The sequence below is a fragment of the Amblyomma maculatum genome, chromosome 6 (assembly GCF_055883805.1).
Source record: "Amblyomma maculatum isolate TAMU_Amacu chromosome 6, ASM5588380v1, whole genome shotgun sequence".
NCBI lineage: Eukaryota > Metazoa > Arthropoda > Arachnida > Ixodida > Ixodidae > Amblyomma > Amblyomma maculatum.
Window position 1 is genome coordinate 685,416 of NC_139349.1, and position 15,353 is coordinate 700,768.

Here is a 15,353-nt window from a genome sequence, read left to right on the forward strand (position 1 = left end):
AACCTTAAACTTCCGTCTTTCTTCTTAACGAGGACAACAGGCGAAGCCCAGTGACTCCTCGATGGCTGTATGACACCGTCATTTAACATCTCGTCGACCTGTTGAGCAATGACTTCGCGTTCCCGCGGTGACGGTAGGGGTTCTGTCGGACTGGTCGGATGCGGTCGTCAGTTATTATGCGGTGCTTGGTCAAGGGCGTCTGTTTAACCGCGGAGGCGGATGAGAAGCAGTCTTGGAACTGAAAGAGTAGCCCGACGAGTCTTTCCTTCTCTGCCGGTGATAGAGCGGGATTCACATCAGGGTCGAAGTTGGGCGTTTGGCTGGCAGACGTGTTGGTCTCAAGAACAAAGCAGTCGTGGGCAGCTTCTGCGACACCTTCAAAGTAAGCTACCGTGGTGCCTTTAGCGATGCGTTGCCGTTCGTTTCCGAAGTTCGTAATCAGCACATGAGCTAGGCCATTAGTCAGATGAACTATACCGCGTGCAACACAGACTCCATGATGTAACAGAAGCTCTGTGTTCTGTTCGGCAACACCGGCAGCACAGGACTGGTCGTCGCACCTGACTGTGACGAGAGCAGACGAACGTGCCGGCATGGATACATCCGCGTCAACGATGCGTAAAGGTGCGTGGCGTCGTTCTGAGTCAGCGGTCATCGTTGCAGGTGTTGAAAACGTTACAGTACGGCGAGGAACATTAATAATGGCCCCATGCTCACGTAAAAAGTCCATGCCGAGGATGAGGTCCTTGCAGCAGTGCGGCAGGATAACAAAAACGGCTACAAAGGCTGAATCAGCGATGGTTACTTGGGCAGTGCATCGTCCAATCGGCGTCATAAGGTGACCGCCAGCAGTACGAATTTGCGGCCCCAGCCATTCAGTTTTCACCTTGGAGAGCCGATCTGCGAAATTCTTGCTTATTATTGAAAAGTCTGCTCCGGTGTCTACCAAAGCGGTTACTGGGTGTCCGTCGACGAGAACGGAAAGGTCGGCGCTAACAACGTGATCGGCTTGAGGTTGTGGGCGATTTCTCTGTCCGAGGGATGCGCACGACAAACACACAGTGGGCCGTATGACAAACATCTTTAATCTCACAGGGATCGTCGAAGTCGGTGCTAGGTCGTCGTCCGGGCGGCTGCAGCCTGCGGGTCGTCTTTCGTGCAGAAGCTCCAGGCGCGAAGCAGGAGCGAAGCAGGAACGAGGAGGCAAGGACCAAGAGAGAGCGAGACGGCGGCGCGTGCCTTCTTTTATAGCCCCCTCGCGCGGGACCGGTTATCCCCGAACGAGCGGGGAGAGGGAAACAGGCCGCGCGCAGGGAGCATTGGGAAGTGGCACGGCCTTCGAATGCGCGGCGCGCCACGGGCCCTACATCTTCCCCCCCCCTCAACGTCCGACCCGGGCTCCGCCAACAGCCGGGCCATGTCCATGTCCGAGCCCGGGTCGGCGTAAAATATGAAGGCTTGTCGCCTGGCTCTGGCGGGATGCCATCTCAGCTGGTCCGTGGGACGGGAGGAGCAGCAGGCATGGCGGGACTGTTCCGGCTGGTCCCTCTCCGGCAGCGGCCACATCCTCGGGGTCACAGCGCAGCTGGGCTCGGCCACGGATACGACTGGCAGCGACCCTGAGCTGCTGCTCTACATCGTTGACCCCTTTCCACGTGGCGCCGTGCTGGATGCACATTGCCGCAGGCGTTTCCGCCCCGGGCACACCTGGCTTCCTGAGGCCCTTACTCCAGGCCTGGGCAGCGGGCTCCAATCCAGACTCGTTGAAGACGGCCAGCTTGGCCGCGCTGGCCACAATGATGGGCCACAAACCACTACAAACTAGGGGGCACCCCCTGTTTAAGTGGCCCCTCCTTGAACCATGCGCTGGGTGCGGTTTGCCGCCCCAGCGACGGTAGTTCATCTGGCTGCTCCAAAATCTTATCAGAATGCATTCTGGAAGAAGCAAAGACGTTAGACAAAGTAGCGCACTACCTTGGCCTTAGGTTATAGCGTCGGTTGCGAACCGGGTTGCTACCTGTACGCCTTACTTTGGGGGAGATCGCTGCATCGCTTTGAACTTCCCCCGCTTCGCAGTTATCGTCCTTGCGAAGGTGGTAAGCTTTCAGGTCTGCGACGTGCACCGGACCAGCGGTTTCACCGCTCGCCAACAACCGCAGCTGGTAGGTGAGTGGCGTAGTCCGTGCCGTAACTTCGAACGGTCCAACCCACTTGTGCGCTAGCGACGCGGCGAAACCACGCGCTGCGTTACTAAGCGGGTGCGTTCTTTTCAGTACCAAGTCGCCCGTGTTGAAAACGACGTGACGACGACCTTTGTTGTACTGATCCGCTTGCTCCATGCGCGCAACATTGAGGTTTTCACGAGTCGCGCGCTGCGCTGCCTCAAGGCGCTCGCGGAGCTTTGCCGCGTACTGTGTAAGCGGAGGGGGCGCGGGCCCCGCCGCATCAAGTAGGGAGTTCTCTAGCGGAAAAACGATCTCTTTCCCAAACTTCAAGTAAGCAGGTGTCATACCCACCGACCTGTTCACGGTTGTTCTAGTGGCGAAAGCCAGTTCGGACAGCCGTGCGTCCCAATCTCTGTGCTGCTCGGTCGTCGCGACCAGCATACTCTTAACATTCCGATTCACTCTCTCGGTTATGTTGCTCTGAGCGTGGTAGGGACTCGTTTTCCTGTGGCGGATTTGAAGCGCCCGACAGGAATCAACAAAGACTTTGCTTGTGAAATACGAGGCATTGTCTGTAATCAGGTCGGAAGGGAAACCGAAACGAGTGAATGTCTCCAACAGTTTCTCCCAAATCCGTTCTGACACAAGCTTCCTAAGGGGGAAAACCTCAACCCACTTGGAATAGTGGTCCGTTATTACCAGGATATATTGGTATCCGCGCGCGGAGCGAGGGAGGGGTCCCATGATATCGCACGCGACCACTTGCCACGGATAGTTGCTAACTACCGGCTTCATCATGCAAGCGGGTTTCCCCGCCCGAGGCTTGGCTACCTGGCAAACAGGACATGTACGGGCGTAACCCAGCACATCCTTTCTCATACCTGGCCAGGTCGCGACACGGCATAACTTGTCGTAAGTCTTACTGCCGCTGCCATGGCCTGCCAGCGCTGAGTCATGGAAGTACTGGAGGAATCGTTTCCGCACCTTCCTTGGGACCACGACTCGGAAGGGGGATGCAATCGCCTCTTCCTCGTCAAGTTGGGGGATGTAGCGGAGCAGTAAGCCATCATCGCCCAGCAGATACGCGTCGTACTTGCCCTCAGCGTTCCCGGTGCAAGCTGCACTACTCGCAAGCTCTGTCAGCACCCGCTGGCATAGACCGTCTGCTTTCTGGGCCTCAATTAGCTCTTCCCTACTGACCGCTACTCCCCAAGACAGATTTCTATCTGCCTCGCTTCTTGGCAGGCGAGTAGTCGCCGCCACCAGCTGCTGCGCCTTCTCTCTCTCTCGCAGCACAGCGCGGCAACTCTGTCCGCCTCCTTTCTGTCTTTAACTACGCAGGGCGCGACACTCGTGTCCGTCCTCTCCTCCTCTCCACTAGCGGCGACGCCGCTTTCAGCAATGTTGGTCTGCGCCTCTTCTGCGCTTCTGCCAGCCTTCAACGGTGCGCGCGATAAAGCATCGGCCATCTTATTCATGCTGCCCCGGCGGTACTCAATGGCATACGCGTAACGTTGCAACGTCAGCGCCCATCTAGCGAGTCTGCCTGCGGGGTTTTTCAGCCTCTTTAACCACGAAAGTGCCTGGTGATCTGTCTGGACGTTGAAAACCGCTCCGTCTAGGTACATGTCGAACTTTGACAATGCGAACATTATTGCCAGGCATTCCTTTTCGGTCACGGAGTAATTCCGCTCCGCCGATGTGAGCGTGCGGCTAGCGAACGCGACAGGGCGCAGCTTGCCCTCGTGTTCCTGCAACAAAACAGCTCCTAAACCGGCATCACTAGCATCTGTCTGCAAGACAAACGGCTTGTTCAGGTCGGGGAGGCGCAAACTAGCGGTGTTCGCTATCGCGCGAGCCAAGGCAACAAAAGCGTCGTTCTGTTCCTTGCCCCAGACCCACTTCGAGCCTTTTCGCAACAGCTGGTTCAACGGCCTAGCGAGCTCTGAACAACTAGGGATGAATTGTCTGTAGAAGGCAACCATTCCCAAAAACCTCTGCAAGCTTTTCACGTCCGTCGGGCAGGGGTAGTTCAGAATTGCCTGCAGTTCGTCATCGTTCGGTCTCAAAGTGCCATCATCAACCACAAATCCCAAGAGGTTCACTCTCTTTGATGCCAACTGCACTTTCTTTGGGTTGATCGTTATACCCGCACGTCTCATTCTTTCAAGAACGGAATTTTAGGTGAATGAGGTGCTCTTCGAACGACTGTGAGAATATCACGACGTCGTCGAGGTACGCCATCGCGTAGTTGAACCTTGCATCGCCCAGCGCGATGTCCATCAATCGCATGAACGTGCTCGGTGCATTAGACAAACCACACGGGAGTCGAGTAAATTCGAAGAGCCCGCGGTGACAGGTGAATGCGGTTTTCTGAATGTCACCTTCCGCCACCTCAATCTGCAGGTACCCTCTGCTTGCATCCAGGACTGTGAAGAACCTTGCGTTCCCTAACGCGTACATTACAGCCTCGATCGACTGGAAAGGGTACACAACCGTAGGCGTCAATGAGTTGAGCTTTCGATAATCAACACACAGCCTGACCGAACCATCTTTCTTTGGCGCTAGAACCACTGGGGACGCCCAGGGACTTTGTGAGGGTCTCACCGCGCCGGTATCTATCATCTCGTCAATGGCGCTGTCGAGAAGCTGTCTCTTATGCGCGCTTAACGGCCGCGGGTTACATCTGAAAGGGCGCGCATCACCCGTTTCGATCTCGTGCTGAAGCAAATCGGTTCTGCCTGGTTTCTCTGTGAAGCAATCCGAAAACGGGAGTAAAGTTTCCACGAGCCTTCGGCGCTGACTACCGGTTCCTGAGAAGGACGCGATAATTGCTTCTAATGGGCTACCATTCAGTGTCGCGGGGGAGCCGTCTGCCACAAAAGCGTGGACGCTCGCTCGCTGGGCGACGCATTCCTGTTTGGGCGCGCTAACAAAGGGAATGAGGGGGGTGAAGGGGCTGTAGCGATAGCCGTTCTCCCCCATGTCAAGCACAATGCCTTCGCTCGAAAGAAAATCTCTTCCCAGAATAACTGGTATGGCTAAGCCGGGCAGATAGACGAAGCGATGCCTCCGCTTCCTGCCGTCAAAACGCAGGACCAGACGTACCGCTCCCTCCGCTTTTGTCTTCCCTGCTGCTAAGCTCAAAGGGGTTTCGGCTGGCCTGACACGGATGTTACATCTACGGCAGGCCTCGAAAACATCATCACCGACCAATGACAGAATTGAGCCCGTGTCAACGAGTGCCGAGTAGCTTTGACCAACTAACCGCACTAGCATAAAAGGGCTCGAGCGCGACAACATTCCTTGCGCTCTACAGGCGAGGGGGACAAAAGCCTCTGCGCCGCCGGTGCGGTCGCCCGGTGACGCGGCGTGGGAGTACATTTCCCATTTTCCGCCGTGGCTTCCACGAAATTCTCCCGCCGACGGCGACAGGCTGGTATTACCAATTATCGCCGCCGGCGGTCCGCGTTTCCCTGCATACGCCTTACTTGACGCTCTCGTGCCACGTGGCCCGGCTGGTTGCAATTCCAGCAAAGCCGATCGTTCACCTGCCACGCGGTCGGGGGATGCCGCGTTCCACGAAGCGGCTGGAGACGTCTTTCCCCTCTCTCCGCGTCTGTGCGGACGTCGCTGGCGAGCCCAGCTCGACGCTGCTGCTCGAACGCGTACGGGTCAAGAACGCGAGGAATCGCGGAGCCTTCCGCTGGCCTTTCCTGCCCTACCGTCATTACGTCTGCGCCACTGGTGCGCGGCGTGGAGTCTTGGCCTCCGGCCCGGGCGCATCGCGGCTCTAGCGATTCGGCTGGCCTGGGGGGTGGCTCGTAGCGCAATTCAACGAGTAAATCCGCCTGTACTACCTTCGCATCCTGTGCTAGGGCCTCGAGGTTTGCAAAGCCACGTCCCCGCAAATGCGGCTTGAAGCGCGGATGGCATTGCCTCATCACGCGCGTGACCTGTTCTTGATCGGTTGCCGTGGGATCTGCCCTCTTGTAGAGCTCCTGCATTGCGCGTACATACTCGAGGAGGCCCTCCTCAGGGTGCTGTGTGCACAACGCTAGCTCCTCAAGCATCCGGCGTTCGTAATCGGGCGGCAAGAACTCGGCGCGGAAGCGATCGGTGAAGTCTGCTATCGACTGGAAGGCCGGCTGACAGCGTCTCCATCGCGCCGCGCTCTCAACAAGTGCCACGGGGATTACCTGCGCTAGCACCACGTCGTCTGGGGAACCCAGTGCCGTCTGATAATCCTCGAGTTCTTGCAAGAACTCGTGGACTGACTTCACGTCCGTGTAGCCGGAAAAGGAGGAAGCCGCTACATTTATCCGCGGACGCGAGACTGTCGCCGCAGCTGTGGCTTGGTTGGCGCTAGCCACCGAACCGAGCTGACGGGTGAACACCGACATTTCGTTCATCTGCCTCATCAGGGCGGCCGCATCGGTAACCTGCGCAAACTCTACCGCGTCCTTTACCTCACTTCCGGAAGCACTGGCGTCCGAAGCGGCGGCCCTATCTGGCACGTCTTTTCTCGGAGGCATTGCACTCAACAACTAAGGCCGGCCGGGAGCCTACACGCGCACGACTACCACCTAGCCCGCATCAAGAGGCTAGTCACAAAGGCTAAACACTTCATAAAACTAACATATGTACAAAAAAAATTAAAACACAAACCGCCCGACACTAACAAACACACACATAACCCAAAACAAAATTAAAACACTGTACAAACACCACTATACTACACTCCGCCTCATATTCACACACGCTAGCCCTAAACTCAAAATGGCGTCGTGCCTAACATACAAAGGACCGGCCCGTCGTGTTGCCGTGCGCTGCCACGTTGGCAGAAAAATCGTCCACATGGGTGTTAATTCAGCCCCAGTTGGGTGCCAGCTGTGGGCGATTTCTCTTCCCGAGGGATGCGCACGACAAACACACAGTGGGCCGTGTGACAAACATCTTTAATCTCACAGGGATCGTCGAAGTCGGTGCTAGGTCGTCGTCCGGGCGGCTGCAGCCTGCGGGTCGTCTTCCGTGCAGAAGCTCCAGGAGCGAAGCAGGAACGAGGAGGCAGGGGCCAAGAGAGAGCGAGACGGCGGCGCGTGCCTTCTTTTATAGCCCCCTCGCGCGGGACCGGTTATCCCCGAACGAGGGGGGAGAGGGAAACAGGCCGCGCGCAGGGAGCATTGGGAAGTGGCGCGGCCTTCGAATGCGCGGCGCACCACGGGCCCTACAAGGTTGATTGGAAGTTTCGGATTCATGGGGCGGCGGAGGCATCGTAGTAACAGCATCGGGCTGAGTCGTCCCGGGAGGGTCTTCGGGACATCGATTCCGTACGTCAGCAACCTGCCCTCCTGAGGTCGCCGCCTTCAGTTTCCCCGGTGTGGGTTTGGCGACCGGCGCCTCGGCACATGATTAAACTCACGGCGGCCGGGTGACGAGTAGCGCACGGGAGAAGACTGTGTACTGTCGCTCGAAGAGGTTGCACGGGTTGCCAGATATTCTTCATTTCTGGAGGGCGTTCGCCGACCCGGGGACGCGGGGAATCACGAGCAAAACCCTGAAGACCGAGTTCACGGTATGGACAACGACGGTACAAGTGGCCGGGTTCTCCGCAGTGGTAGCACAACGGCCGTTGGCGAGGAGTGCGCCAGACGTCTGCCTTCCGAACCGGTTGCTGCATGACGGGGCTCTGCTGGGATGGCGGCTGGTAGGCCACGCTCTCGTTAGGTAGTTGCACACGAGCTTCTAGGAGGCAGCGTGCGCGATCACGGCGGTCGTGGCTGGCAAAAGTGTCCCGCAGCTGCTGGCGAAAGGAATCGCAGCTTTGAAGACTGGCTTCCCTATTCTCATACCACGTTTTTGCGCAGTCTTCAAGGGCGAAATATACATTGCGCAGCTTCTGAGCAGGGCTCCACTGATTGAATTGCGCCACTCGCTCGAACTGGTCGATCCAGTCGTCGACATCTTCCACAGTAGCGCCATGGAAACTGGGGGGGGGGGGGGGGGCGTACGAGGCTGCTGAAGCAGCAACTGATGCTGACTTGCCTGTGCCATTACAGAAGTCTCGAACTGCTGGTCAGCTGGCGTCGGTTCAGGTAGAGGAGTGAATTCCGGCGCCAGACCTCGGAGGCGACGGCTGCAGCGATGGACGGGTGTCGACACGAGCGGAAGCCGGTTGGGACTCGATGAGCGGCTGCGAGAGGCCCGATACATGTAATTCAAGGCCTCACCTCCACCAGTGTCACGTAGCCGTTCAGGCCCGTAACCAGAAGGTTGGTTTTAATAGGGGGTTGACCTAGTAAGCACAGAAGAGCAGGTCCAGACAGCGCTGAGTGACAGCAACAACTTCAGCTTCTTCTCGAACGCCACTGGGCCACTTCTTCGAGTCCGCGCACGAGACTCTCGATGAGCAGCCACCTAGCGGCTGCTGTTGCACACGCTACAATATATATATATATATATATATATATATATATATATATATTGTAATGGGGCGTTTATTGACGCTCAGATGAAGAGCTGTGAGGAGAGGACCTTGCAACGGCGAGCCCAGCGTACTTCTTTTTTGTCTTCGTCGCACAACGCACTGGTGCATGTCGATGGCTGAAGTGTTGACTATCACAGTACATTTTCCCCCCGGGTAAAAAAAAGGAGCCATCCTGGCGACTTATGGCGCGGAAAGCACAGCGGGGTCATAGAACGGCTTCAATCGGTTCACGTTAACTGTTTCACGACCACGGCGACGCAAGTCCGCAGAGGGCGTGACGGGCTCAACTACGTAGTTGACTGCAGATGTTTGCTGGAGGACCCTATATGGCCCGTGGTAGCGAGCAAGAAATTTCTTTGAAAGGCCAGGGGTTGTGGAGGGCACCCAGAGCCACACCAGAGAGTTCGGGAGATATGACGAAGCTTCGCCGGTATCACGGAGGTATTTTTGTTGCCACTGATTTTCTGTTGTGAGAGAGCGGGCGAGCTGACGGCATTCTTCTGCGTACGTGATGGCATCGGATAGCGGGGAAGATTCGGAAACGTCACGGCGGTAGGGAAAAAGTGTGTCCATAGTACAGGGTGGCTCGCGCCCGTAAAGGAGAAAGAATGGAGAGAATCCAGTAGTGGTCTGTGCCGCGGTGTTATATGCGTAAGTAACAAACGGTAGAACTTGGTCCCAATTGGAATGGTCGGTGTTCACGTACATAGCCAGCATGTCACCGAGAGCACGGTTGAAACGTTCTGTCAGTCCATTCGTCTGAGGGTGGTACGAGGTAGCGGTGCGGTGTATGATGCGGCATTCTTTCAGGAGAGCCTCAAGAGCGTCTGATAAGAAAACGCGTCCGCGGTCACTGAGCAGTTCACGAGGGGCACCATGGCGAATAACCAGGTTTTTCAGAATAAAGGCAGCCACGTCGCGTGCGGAAGCAGAGGGCAATGATGATGTCTCAGTGTAGCGGGTCAGATGATCCACTGCCACGATAATCCAGCGGTTGCCAGCTGAAGTTGTAGGAAGGGGACCGTATAGATCTATGCCGACACGATCAAACGGACGGGCAGGACAGGGCAACGGCTGCAACGAAGCAGGAGACTTGAGAGGAGTTTTTCGGCGTTGGCAAGACTGGCAAGAACGGACAAAATGGCGGACAAAGCGGTACATTCCACGCCAGAAGAAGGGTAGACGCAAGCTTGTAGGTTTTCAACACTCCGCCGTGGGCGCACTGGGGATCAGTATGGAAAGCAGCACAAATTTCGGGGCGGAGATGATGGGGGATGACTAAAAGCCACTTCCTTCCGTCGTGAAGATAATTGCGGCAATAGAGCAGCCCGTCACGAATTGAAAAATGGTGAGCTTGGCGGGCAAGCGCCCTAGACAAACAGCCTGGAGAGTGACTTGAAAGAAAGTCCAGAAGTGTAGATATCCACGGGTCGCGCCGCTGTTCCGTGGCCATGTCGATAGTGGCAAGCGAAGACAAATTGTAGGCGCAGATCTCATCAGACAACGAAGAGGGAGGCAGCGGTGAGCGCGAAAGAGCGTCCGCGTCAGTATGCTTGAGGCCTGAGCGATATACGACACGAATGTCATACTCTTGGAGGCGAAGAGCCCAGCGAGCAAGGCGGCTGGACGGGTCCTTGAGGGACGCCAGCCAGCACAGAGCGTGGTGATCAGTGACCACATAAAATGGTCGGCCATAGACATACGGGCGGAATTTGCCGATGGCCCAAATAATGGCCAAGCATTCTCTTTCCGTAACAGAATAATTGGACTCTGCCTTGGTCAAGGTGCGGCTTGCGTACGCCACCACATAGTCTCGGATACCAGGTTTGCGTTGGGTGAGAACGGCGCCTATCCCAATACCGCTAGCGTCAGTGTGAATCTCAGTTGGCGCATTCGGGTCGAAGTGGCGGAGGATGGGAGGCGAAACCAAAAGACGGCGTAAAGTGTTGAAGGCGTCATCACAAGCAGGTGTCCATGCGGAGAGGTCGGAGCTGCCGGAGCTGGATGAGAGGAGCAATAATAGAGGCGAAATTTAAGATGAAGCGGCGAAAGTAGGAGCACAGGCCGATGAAACTTCGTAACTGCTTCAGTGATTTTGGGCGTGGGAATTCGGCAACTGCACGAAGTTTGGTGGGATCGGGAAGAATGCCATCCTTAGAAACGACATGACCTAGAATAGTTAGTCGGCGAGCAGCAAAGCGGCACTTCTTCAGATTCAGTTGGAGGCCGGCGGTAGCGAGACAAGTGAGAACGTCCTTCAGTCGGAGCAGGTGGGATTGAAAATCGGTAGAAAAGACTACGATATCATCGAGATAGCAAAGACAGGTTCGCCACTTGAATCCACGAAGCACAGCGTCCATGAGGCGTTCAAATGTGGCCGGGGCGTTGCAAAGCCCAAAGGGCATGACGTTGAATTCATATAATCCATCTGGTGTGATGAAGGCAGTTTTAGAGCTGTCAGCGTCATCCATTGGCACCTGCCAGTAGCCAGATCGTAAATCCAAAGAGGAGAAAAACTCGGCGCCCTGCAAGCAGTCCAGTGCGTCATCGATGCGTGGCAGAGGATAGTCGTCCTTGCGCGTGATCTATATATATATATATATATATATATATATATATATATATATATATATATATATATATATATATATATATATATATTGACGTATCCGTAAGCTAAGTAACATCTTGTATAATTTCACAGCTTAATTCCAAACATCAACGTTTACGCGCAAGATGCTGTAAAGTTATTTGCTTTTTGGCACTAAAAAACTGCATGTGTGTGGGCACGCGTGTGTGCAAATAACTCATGCCCAGGTACTCAATATATTTGAGGCCCCGCATAAGGTACTCTTGCACGTTTTCATTGTAGTGAGGAAGCAAACTCACAATCCCTGCAACGCGCTGCGAAGAAGCAGACTCGCGACTAGAATTCCCTGCGTCGCTTCGAATACCAGCTCTAATCCCGCCAGACCACCGGAGGAAAGAGAACGAAAGCAAAAGACTGCGAACGCACAAAATCTGCGCTCACTCATTCCCCCGGGGGAGGAAAATTCTGTTTACTGCTTGTAATCATGGGGGAGGGGAGAAGACTGTGTTGGAGGAGGAGCCGTGGCGTGTACAAAACTAACTGCCGCGAGCGCTTTACAGAAGAAAAATACAGAAGAAAGCGTGCGTGCTGGTAAGTGCGGACGGCTAGATGCTCTCCTTTCGCCAGCTCGAAGCCGCGCTCCGACGGCCAAGCGCTTTTCTCACTGCCCCAGTAGAATATAAACAAAATAAAAAAAAAAAAACAAAAAAAAACGTCGACAGGACACGCAGAAGTGACGTATAGCCCCATGTCACTTTTGTGTCACGTGATTGCGCGTTCATGGTGTGCAAAAATACCCTCCCATCTCGAAGGCCTTCGAACATGGAGGAAGGAAACAACTTAGGAGAGGCCCTTGCCATTCCAAATGCATTGGAGAAAGTGTGGCGGAAGTGACGTCAAAATTTAGGGTTAGCCAAGTCGGGCCATTAGCAACGGCGACGCTGTTGCTATGAAAACTTGGGGCACTAGCAACAGCGTTGCTAAGTGCCCTAGGTACGTGAGCGTCGCGGTGAAAGAGAATACGGAGGGTAGAGGAGGAGGAGAGACGTTGCAGCGTCCGGTCGCGGCGCGGCCGCGCCGGCTTCAAAAAAATGACGTCAAGGCCTCTCCTAATACTTCTAGGGACTCTATCCTAAGTTCTTTCCTTCCGCCATGCCTTCGAACGTCGCGCAAGGTTGCTAGCGTTAACACGAGGAGCGTCACGCACACACGTGCACAGCGCGTTTACGATACAAAAACGTGAACAAGCATTATTATTTTATCTTTAATTTACGCGGTTAAATATTAATATCCGTAATAATTTTAAGATAGCATCGCTCTTTTTTAAGGCGCATTATTTATGTACTTTCTTCCACTGTAACATGCACCGCCGAGAAAAGCAAACACAATAAAAAGCAAAGCCGTATGAACGCCAACGAGTAAAAAAAAAGAAGTTGTCCTTGAATAACAACTAAACACTTTTAGTTGCTAAAAAAGGTAACATTCTTTAAGCAAAACCGAAAGCAACGATAGGAGCGCCACAAATGTTTGGCGCCAAACACCAGAACTATTTCAATAGCCTTCGAGTCTTGCCGTGTAGCAGCGGCACAACTGCTTCAAGTTCGATCGCGATTGAAAATCTCGAAGGCTATCGACTCAATCGCCTTTGAAAACGACCGTGTGACTGGTGTAGAGTCGCTAGGAATGAGTGCGGCAGCGGAGGAGGAAAGGGCAAGCGTTATGGCTGCTTCTTCGGCTTCAAGTGAAATTGTCTTGATCGAGAAACTCTGCCGCGTCCACGCAGAACGCGTCTTTGTCGTTTGCATGAGCTTTATGTAAATCCTTGGCACGAGCTTCGCGTCTAGCCTGGTTGTGAACCTGGTGTACATTTTTGGGCCGAGGGCAAAGTATGAATTTATCCGTGATGTGCGTTGGGATGGCGTGCGTGTTGTTGGGGGGGTGGACTTGTTGGCTGAATCATTAGAGGCGAGAATGTGTCTAACTGTACTTGTATCACTCGCATATTTGAAAGCAGGCCGCATGGTCGCACAGCCTTGCACATAGACACAAATCGCCTAACAAGTTTGTCAAGCTATGGCACTCTTGATTTTCAAATATTTTGTACAAAATTCGAAGTGTTAACTTGCACAGATAGTAAGAGCTTTCCACTGCAACTTTTTAATTGTTGTCCATTCCATAGAATGAACACCGCCGTCCGGCAACTATACTTCGTCACTGGAATTTTAGTCTTCCTTTTCGTACGCACTGGAACGCACTCGTCTCTAACCAATCCCATCAAGGGCGCTTCTAGCTAAACAGAGTGCCTACATGCATGTCTGGTTATATGAATGGCCGTTTTCAAATTGGAAGGAGGCTTTGCATCCGACCATGATGTTCCTCACGGTCTCGTAATCTATCGACGTTTCGTAGCGTTCCGGGCAAACTATAATGGCGTTAGTTGCCGTGGCCACGTGCACCGTGAAACAAGCACTTTAGGCCTAGTTGTGTCCGACACCACACCATTCACGTCTGACCCAGCTGAAACTGTCCGACGGCCGACCGTCGGTAAACTACTGGGCAGAGCTCGGCAGGCGGTATTCTCGACCATTCAATGCAGGTCCAAAGGCAGGCCCTTGTTGGCCCCCAATTACGCTGGTTAATAGTTGGCCAAATACTTTCAGCCAACTATCGTCAAGTAGTAAGGAATTAGTCGGCATCCAGCGTTCGACAAACATGACCCAAAGAAGGGCCGTGGTCGGCTGCCCATGAGGCTGACCAAGTACTTTGATCCAGTCATATCGGCAAGTGGTTTGGAATTAGCAGACACCCAATGCTCGGCAGCCGAATATGGCTCAAAGCAGGGCCATGGTTGGCTGCCCACGAGGTTGGCCAAGTAGCACGTGTGAGTGAAGGCATTTGTATAATGTTCGCAATGCGGAAACAGAACAAAATTAAAATAAAATTATCAGCAACATGACCATGCCCACTTTTATTTTCCATTTTGACTTGCGAGGGTCACTGGCCACTGAAGTGGGCGCCTCACGTGGGGGATATAACCTCGCTAAAAGTTGCTGTTGTGGGCAGTGCGTTGGTTGTGTTGTATCCTAGTGTGTCTTTGGTGCAGTTCTTGTACAACTGACATGATGGGTTTGGTTGTCACAGAAATACTTGCGATAAATATATTCATTGCCAGGAATCTGCTCCTTGTAGTCTATTCTTAAAAAGTCATTGCATTTGTTTCAACTTTCGAGAATATTCTGAGGACGCCAATTTTTTTAACCAAGAACGTGCGTGTTTTGTTGGCAGATATACGGACTCACATTTGACACTATTCAGGCAACATTTTGCATTGCTAGGGTCGACACTGTCTGCAAGGCCAGCCTCCAACCTCCGTCCCGTCGCAAGTTCGACGTACGGTGTCGCCACCACGCGGCTACTTCAGGAATCGCCCGAAGGGTGGTAGCGGTGGAGGTCGCCCTGCTTGCAGAGGCGCCTGCCGCCCAACATTGTTTAGCTGTTTGTCGCATCGCGTACTGCTTTTCGCGTGCCGTTCTGTTTCGAGTGTTTTTTTTACATAACCAGAGCTTATCGCAACGTCCACGCATGCGTATAAAGCACACAATATCGGTTAAACAGGAAATTCAGTTGCCGAGTTAAGTTATTTGTCTTTCGCGCAACGTTCAACTGTGCGACCAAAAACGACATTAACTTGCATACATAATTTTCCTATTGGTCGTAAGCTCGAGAAAGAGTTTCCGTGTCGGCATGTCGGTTATAGCTATCATGAACATTTGAAGTAGCGTGAGAAGAACGGGCACGAAGAATAAAGCGCTAGCAACATGGCTAGAGCTGATCAAGGATTACATCGGAAGGATGAGTTATCAAGGATAACATCGAAAAACTTTGAACAAAGGCTGTGACAGTTTTTGGTACGCATTCTGGTCCTAATTATTTATTGTTAGCGCTTTACCATGGAGCAATGACCTTGACTGACGGAAACTGTTAACTACCATTGAGCGCAACATTTTTTACCGGCAACCGCTGTTGCAAATACCGTACATGTATTTGTAAGAAATCAAATTAGTATTTCCCGCGTGATGGCTTGTGTGGCGCGTTTGCAGTCAGAAACCGC